Raw genomic sequence first — 9,091 nt, 5'->3', positions numbered from 1 at the left:
TACGAATACGCAGTATCGCAGCACATACTTTCGCTTAAATGATTTAACAATGGTTATCTAAATTAAAGCTGGGCTATTGAGCGGTAAATTAAACGTCGGTCCGCACATGCACTGACGTTCCCACATATGGCAAATCGTATCGACGATTTGCCGCAACGTCTAAAGCAAAAACGTCGGAAAATAAATATAAACACATGCCCAAAGCAGCAATAGATATACTACAAGAACGTTAAACAATTCTGATAACAAGAATTTACTACATTCTAAACGGAAGGAAAAGAAAAATAAAACACGAGATCAAGGAAAGCAGGATGTGCTAATGACACGACATACGGAAGCCTGAAAGCTTCTCTGCAATTTCTGATTTTAAAACACTACGTGATCGATTTCATTCTAGTATTTGCTAAAGGTGTGCGCTAAAGCCGCCCAGAGAATACACTTCTAAAAACTGTGGTACAGCTGTTTTAATACACGGGTGCAGGCTCTGGACTATGGAAGTCAATGGTTTATGTTATATGACTGCGTTCAGGCTGATTTCCAGATGCTTGTACCAGCAAACAGCAGAAAACACCATAAGAATGCCATTCAATCCTTACTAGATAAGCGCGCTTTAATTCATGGACATCGGGCAAGCGCCATTCCGGAAAGCTGCAACTAGTCCATCTAAGACAAATAATAGGAGCTTGTCTAAGCCATACTCACAGCAGTCATTTATTACTTGATTCGCTAGAGCTTTCCGAATAAGTATTTTACAGCTCAGTTTGCACTGCGGCTGGTTTTCTTAGTTTTCGTTATTATGCGCCAATTCAAAGATTGTGACTGTCAAAGAACTATACCTCATACATGCTGTTTTCCCCTAAAACGGCATATGTTAAAATGCATATATATATTAGACAATTACTGCGTATTACAGAAGAGAACATCAAGGAATCAGTGACAGGTCGTACACTGCTCCATTTTAATAGTATAGGGGAAGCAGCAGACAAGAACTATTGCGGTCAGTTTTTTTGTGTGGCACTGACAATATGGGCAGAGTAAGAGGGAAAATCAGGGCCATCGTTGAAAGTCTAACACTGTAGCAATGCCCATATGTGTAGAAGAGAGGACAAATAGGGCCATCTTTGGAAAAGTAACACAGTGGCAATGCCCATATGGGCGGAGCAGAGGGCAAACAGAGCCGTAATTGGAAGTGTAATGCAGTAGCAGTGCCCATATGGTCAGAACATAGGGCAAACAGGGCCATCATTGGAAGTGCTACAAAAATGCAATGCCCATGTGGGCAGAACGTTGACTTACCGGGGCCATCATTGGAAGTGCTAGCGAGTGGCATTGCCTATATTGGGAAGCTAGTGGCAATACGGGTCCATTGTAGGGCCTGATTCTCAATACTTTGCCATCTCTTTCCCAATATTGGGCCTTTCATTTGTGCGGCCTGGGTCTTTTCATTTCTCTGACCACAAAGCTTCCTTCATGACAGTCAAGGACTGTTAGTGGAGTGTTTCTTGAAGGAATATGTGTGAAAGCTGCTTATAATAGCGCATACTTGTCTTGCTTGAAATCTTTGCTTCATTTTATCGAAAAGGTGAAACAGCTGACGAGCTGCGCTCGCATTTCACATTAGGAAGTATCGTAATCGTCGGCAATTTTTTTGAGAATATATAACAGATTATATATTGGTCCGGCTTATATGCCAACATTTCACTTAACGTGGCACTGCCAACATAGGTGATAAGCTGGCCGTGCCGCTAGTGTAACATATTGGTATATATTTGCACGTCACGAGTATTAATTGGCACACGTGACATTGGCAATGAAGCGGCCATGCCACTAGTGTCATATATTGGTACTTATTGGCATGCAGCGAGTATTCGTCGGCACATATGGCATTGGCACTGCCACTGTTAAGCCACCTTAAGCCATGCAGTTATTTCACCCTTGCCATTTACATATTGCGGCCATTTTACTTAACTGTAAGTCTGTCAATTTTGGTTTTTTTACGCAGTCATTTCTAAATACCATCTTGCATGTCATCTTCCTGAGGAGCGATAAAAAAGTAGCCATGCAATCAAATGAGGGAAGCGCAACATTTTCCGAAAACATTTTATACATGTATATGTCACAAGGACATCAGAGCACCAAAATGCAGTGCAGCAGCATTGGTTACATGGGAAATATGGTAGGGGCTGGTATGTGAAATTGGGAATAGGGCCTAAGCAGCACATGGCATAGCCTCCTTTATACTCTATGCCTGTAAACGCGCCACTCGAACATTAGAGCGGCGCCGTCGGCTAAAGTTGCGCGGCGCTACCGCTCCGCTCGCTGAGGACGCCACTCACGTAGGGGTCGAGGCGCACGGGTCGCACGGGTACGAACGTCGGCGCTGGGCGGGAACGCTGTTATTCGCTAGCGGGATAACTTTTCCTAATCATGGATCGTGCATATTCAGCGTATTTGCTTCTAAGGCCAACATCCACTAAGAAACAAGTTATCATGATAATTGTTAGGCAATAACACCGACACTATATGACATTTTATGTCAGGCAGTTTGTGGGGCCCTGCGCAACATATCTGTAGGGCCCGTGGCGCGCCGCGCATTCGAAGGCCGCGCCACTTCCCAATGCTCCCTGCGCGCTGCCTGTTTCCCTCTCCCCGCTCGTTCAGAGATAACCAGTCCCGCGCGAGGGGGCTATAAAGGAAGGCATGCACCGCCGTCTCGCCCTCACTTCGCTCCTGCTCTCCATTCCTGCTTCTTCGCTCCTGGCGCTTCTCCTCGGAAGACGACCCGCAGGCTGCAGCCCCCCGGACGATGGCCTCGCACCGCCTCGGACGACCCCTGCGCTGACGTGAGATTAAAGATGTTTGTTACACGGCTCTCTGTGTATTTGTCGTGCGAATTCCTCGGGCAGAGGAATCGCCCACAACTGGCGCCCAACGTGGGACTGAATTAGCACCCATGCGGACAATTTCTCTGCCGACGTGCAGCGCACGGCAACAAGACGGGCCGGTTCTTTTTATGATAGGCGCGACGCCATTTTGAGTTTAGGGCTATCTTATGTGCAGATGACGCGGAGTGTAGTATAGTAGTGTTTGTACGGTGTTTTAATTTTGTTTTGGGTTGTGTACCTGTTTTTCAGTGTCGGGCGGTTTGTGTTTTATTTTTTTTGCATATGTTAGTTTTATGAAGGGTTATCACCGCGATTAGCCTTTGACTAGCCTCTTGATGCGGACTAGGTGGTAGTCGTGCGTGTGCAGTTGTCCTATGGCTCCCGGCCGGCCTTAGGTGTTGAGTGCAATGCCTCCGAGAAAAGACGTGCCAGATAGGGCCGCCGCTTCGAAACGCCAGTGCGTCGGGAAGTGAGGTAAGAGACGCGGAAGAGTCTGTGCCTTTTACCAATGCGGCCGCCCTACTGAGGCAGATGAACGAAATATTGTCTGTGTTCACCCGTCAGCTCGGTTCGGTGGCTAGCGCCAACCAAGCCACAGCTGCGGCGATAGTCTCGCGTCCGCGAACAAATGTAAAGGTTCCCTCCTTTTCTTGCTACACGGACGTGAAGTCAGTCCACGAGTTCTTGCACGAACAGGAGGATTATCAGACGGCACTGGGTTGGCTAGACGACGTGGTGCTAGCGCAGGTAATTCCCGTGGCACTTGTTGAGAGCGCAGGGCGATGGAGACGCTGCCAGCCGGCCTTCCAGTCGATGGCAGACTTACAGATTGTTTCCGTGCCGAGTTCTTGCCGCCCGATTACGAGCTCCGGATGCTTGAGGAGCTAGCGTTGTGCACACGAGCAGAGCCTCCTCGAGTATGTACGCGCAATGCAGGAGCTCTACAAGAGAGCAGATCCCACGGCAACCGATCTTGAACAGGTCGCGCACGTGATCAGGCAATGCCATCCGCGCTTCAAGCCGTATCTGCGGGGACGTGGTTTTGCAAACCTGCAAACCTCGAGACCCTAGCACAGGAAGCGAAGGTAGTGTAGGCGGATTTACTCGATGAATTGCGCTACCAGCCACCCCCCAAGCCAGCCGAATCGCTAGAGCCGCGATGCGCCTGGGCCGGAGGCCAAGACTCCTCGCAACGCGCCAGAGGCGCAAACGTAATGACGGTAGGGCAGGAAAGGCCAGCTGAAGGCTCTGCTATTGCTCGCGCTTTTGACCCGTACGCGTTCGAGCAGCGGCGTCGAGTTGGGCTCGCCAGCGACGTCCGCATAGGCACGGAGAGAGGGGAAAGACGTCCCCAACCGCTTCGTGGAACTCGGCATCCCCCGACCGTGCGGCAGGTGAACGATCGGATTTGCTGGAATTGCAACAAGCCGGGCCACGTGGCACGAGAGTATCAAGCAAGGCGCATGCAGGGAAACGCGAAATATGGCCTCTAGATCGAGCAGAGTCGCCACGTTGCGGCTCAGCGGCGAAACCTACTCAGTGTGGATGCTTTTGGCGTCGCGTGCCAGCCCGAAGTGATATACGCGCGCGCATGCGGCGTGTACAGGAGTGTTTTTGATTGTTTCGCGGTTCCTGTGAGCGTTTGCTTATCTATATGCCTTGTGCAAAATAAATATGAACAGTCTATAACCACACGCTTCATTAAAAAAATATATACTTGTTCGTATCGACCATGTCATGCTTGGATAAGGACATCATCCATAACAGTCTTCGGCGCAATTGAGATCCTTCGACATGCAATGTCTCAAACGAAGTGGTACTGCCGTTACCGCCGTGTCAAAGCAAGACAGGTCACTTCCGTCACTAAAAGTTAATGCAAACGCTCAGAAATTGCATATTCCCGTTTCTGTTTGGAATACGGCAGCTACTAGAACATATGCCACCGCAGACTGCTTCATATAGCAGAATGCAGTTTGAACAGACCACTCTATGTCTACTGTCTACTTGCATTCATGATAGATTTGTGTGAGTACTTTTTTTTTGCTTTTAAACCTCTGTTGCGGTGTCTCAATGGTAAGGGCACTGGACTGCTGATTTCAAGAAGGGGGGCTTCAATCACAACTGCTTCGAAAAGCACTCCTCTGCTGTGGGATTTGACTGCACAATAATCAATCCCGCGTGGTAAATGTGGTGTTAATAATAAAAAAAACGACACCATAACCAGGCTCTGCAATCATCCGTCATAGCCGATGCCGCTTTCATGCGTTAAACCCGGGCCAATATGCATTTCTTTTCTTTTTTTTATTGTTGTTGAAGGCTCCTGTGCATCCGTAAAAGTTTTAGTGAGCACATTTTGCTTTTGAGAAATGCTCGAATATTTGGGGAACATTCCCTGCACCTAATTGGTACCCTAATTATTACATAATACACCTAGAATAATGTACTTTACTGGTAGCCTATTATAATCATTATAATCCCATTTCGTCCAAGGGCTGTCTTCCGAGCAAATTCATCGTTTCTGACAAGGGGAGTAAAAAAGCTTTATGCGGGCTTAAATATCAGTGTTTAGTTCGAGAATAAATACATCTTTATAGTCGCATGATAAAATGACCTCCATTTCTTTCGGAATAGTTTTATATCCGTCATCTGTTTTGGAAGCAACCCTAATAATTTACTTCGCATAAGATTTAGTCACTGCGAATTAATAACTGATAAAGAAATTTTCAACCTGTAAAATTGCATCCCAGAACATGACAGTGCCCATGCGCAGTTTATAACGATGTCTTCGCAGCGAGTATTTCGTAGCTTGCACATTAACGTTACTGAAAATTGATCGCTGATTATTGTAAATTCTGTCAAGTGTGTAAAAGTTCTCTCAAACGTTGAAATTTTTTGGCATTGCAGACCAAAATATTTACAGTACTAATTTACCTTTATATATTAACATCACACACATCAGAAATCCCTTATACTTTCCTCGGTTTCAGGAAATCATTTACAGTTAGTTGCGCATGCAGTAATACACTATCACATTCTATGACAGTGGCCGCAAAAAGCATCTCCGCAAATTCAGTCCACTCAGCCCTGTACACGTGAACAATCAGCTTTCCAGTGCGGCGAGGTTTCGTGCATAGTGTCGGCGTGATCTCATTTTCGGGAAATCTTGTGCGTGGTTGTCTGGACCAGAGTTGATGTGCAATCAATCTAAACCAACTCGCCGTGCAGTGCGCTGCCAGTGCTACATTAACCTGCTTAATCCTCGAGTCAAGTACGATATAATTAACTAGAGAACTCGATTCAATCTAAAGTACTGCAGGTATATGTGTAGGTTTGACACTAAATTCGCCGGTCTCACTCGCATGAGACACGCGCAAACTGTTTAAAAGTCGATACGAAAAACAAAACTGTCATTAGGCAGGCCCAAGCATTAGGCGCGAGAGCGCGGTAGAGCGCCAGAAACGTGCAAAGTAAACCTAGAAGTCTGGTGGCTGCGTTCATTGTTTTCCTAAAATCCGCTGTTCTTCTGCTGCATTGGCGAAATTTTTTCTGCAATATTGCAGAACTAGTGCAGAAGACACGTTTTCATTACCAGCAACCCCGCCGTAAACTCGGCAGCAGACCTACGCAGCGTGCGTTTCTGCGAGCGCCGACTGCCGATCAACAATACCGGAGTGGCGGTGGCGGCACCTCTAGGTCGATCTCGCGGCGGATAATTGGTAACACCAACCTCTCGCCGTCGGCGGGAGAATTTCGTGGTGGCAACGGCGGAAAATGGCAAATGTACTCCCACGCCGTGTCGCCGGGCGACCGCCCCGGGAGCGCAGAGGCTTTTGTCCCCCTCGCCTGTAGAACGCAAGGAATATTGTCGCGCTCGAGCCCTTTTATGCTAGTGCGGTTAGCTGGTCAAAGCTACTCGGCACTCATTGACACGGGCTCAACGCTGTCACTGGTCGGTGATGATGTGTTCGAGGCCTGCCGTAGATGTAACACCCGTGTCAGGCCAGCCGAAACCCCTTTGAGCTTAGCAGCAGGGACGGCAAAAGCGGAGGGGGCGGTACGTCTGGTCCTGCGTTTTGACGGCAGGAAGCGGAGGCATCGCTTCATCTATCTGCCCGGCTTAGCCATACCAGTTATTCTGGGAAGAGATTTTCTTTCTAGCGAAGGCATTATGCTTGATATGGGGGAGAACGGCAATCGCTACAGCCCCTTCACCCCCCTCATTCCCTTTGTTAGCGCACCCAAACAGGAATGCGTCGCCCAGCGAGCGAGCGTCCACGCTTGGTGGCAGACGGCTCCCCCGCGACACAGAATGGTAGCTTATTAGAAGCAATTATCGCGTCCTTCTCAGGAACCGGTAGTCAGCGCCGAAGGCTCGTTGAAACTTTACTCCCGTTTTCGGATTGCTTCACAGAGAAACCAGGCAGAACCGACTTGCTTCAGCACGAGATCGAAGCGGGTGATGCGCGCCCTTTCAGATGTAACCCGCGGCCGTTAAGCGTGTGTAAGAGACAGCTTCTCGACAGCGCCCGTGACGAGATGATTGATACCGGCGCGGTGAGACCCTCGGTCAGGCTGTGCGTTGATTATCGAAAGCTCAACTCATTGATGCCTACGGTTGCATACCCTTTCCAGTCGATCGAGGCTGTGATGTACGCGTTAGAGAACGCAAGGTTCTCACAGTCATGGAAGCAAGCAGAGGGTACCTGCAGATTGAGGTGGCGGAAGGTGACCTACAGAAAAGCGCATTCACCTGTCACCGCGGGCTCTTCGAATTTACTCCACTCCCCCTTGGTTTGTCTAATGCACCGAGCACGTACATGCGGTTGATGGACATCGCGCTGGGCGATGCAAGGTTCAACTACGCGATGGCGTACCTCGACGACGTCGTTATATTTTCGCAGTCGTTCGAAGAGCATCTCATTCACCTGAATTCAGTTCTTGAAAGAATGAGACGTGCGGGTATAACGATTAGCCCAAAGAACGTGCAGTTGGGATCAGAGAGTGAACGTCTTGGGATTTGTGGTTGACGATGGCACTTTGAAACTAAACGATGACAAACTGCAGGTAATTCTGAACTACTTCTGCCCAACGGACGTGAAAACCTTGCAGAGGTTTTTGGGAATGGTTGCTTTCTACTGACAATTCATCCCAAGTTATTTGGAGCTCGCTAGTCCGTTGAACCAGCTGTTGTGTAAAGGCTCCAAGTGGGTATGGGGCAAAGCACAGAACGACGCTTTTGTTGCCTTGGCTCGCGTGATAGCGACCACCGCTAGTTTGCGCCTCCCCGACCTGAACAAGCAGTTTGTCTTGTAGACAGATGCTAGTGATGCCGCTGTAGGAGCTGTTTTGTTGCTGGAACACGAGGGCAAGCTGCGCCTGTCGCGTTCGCTAGCCGCACGCTCACATAGGCGGAGCGGAATTACTCCGCGACCGAAGAGGAAGGCCTGACGGTAATTTTTGCATTGTCAAAGTTCGACATGTACCTAGACGGAGCGGTTTTCACCGTGCAGACAGATCACCAGGCACTTTCGTGGTTAAAGAGACTGGAAAACCCGGCAGGCAGACTCGCGAGATGGGCGCTGACGTTGCAACATTACGCGTACGCCATTGAGTACCGGGGACACCATGAACAAGGTGGCCGATGCTTTATCGCGCGCACCGTTGAAGGCTGGCAGAAGCGCAGAAGAGGCACAGACCAGCATTGCTGAAAGCGGCGTCGCCGATAGTGGAGAGGAGGAGAGGGCGGACGCGAGAGTCGCGCCCTGCGTAGTTAGAGAGAAAGAAGGCGGACAGAGTTGCCGCGCTGTGCTGCGAGATAGAGAAGGCGCAGCTGCTGGTGGCGGCGACTACTCGCCTGCCAAGAAGCGAGGCAGAGAGAAATCTGTCTTGGGGAGTAGCGGTCAGTAGGGAAGAGCTATTTGAGGCCCAGAAAGCAGACGTTCTATGCCAGCGGGTGCTGGCTGAGCTTGCGAGTAGTGCCGCTTGCACCGGAAACGCTGAGCGCAAGTACGACGCGTATCTGCTGGGCGATAATGGCTTACTGCTCCGCTACATCCCCCAACTTGACGAGGAAGAAGCGATTGTTTCCCCTTTCCGAGTCGGGGTCCCTAGGAAGTTGCGGAAACGATTTCTCCAGTACTTTCATGACTCAGCGCTGCAGGCCATTGCAGCGGCAGTAAGACTTATGAGAAGTTATGCCGTGTCGC

Source organism: Amblyomma maculatum, chromosome 5 (genome assembly GCF_055883805.1).
Source record: "Amblyomma maculatum isolate TAMU_Amacu chromosome 5, ASM5588380v1, whole genome shotgun sequence".
NCBI classification, from domain to species: domain Eukaryota; kingdom Metazoa; phylum Arthropoda; class Arachnida; order Ixodida; family Ixodidae; genus Amblyomma; species Amblyomma maculatum.
Note: the sequence above shows the minus strand (reverse complement) of the source record.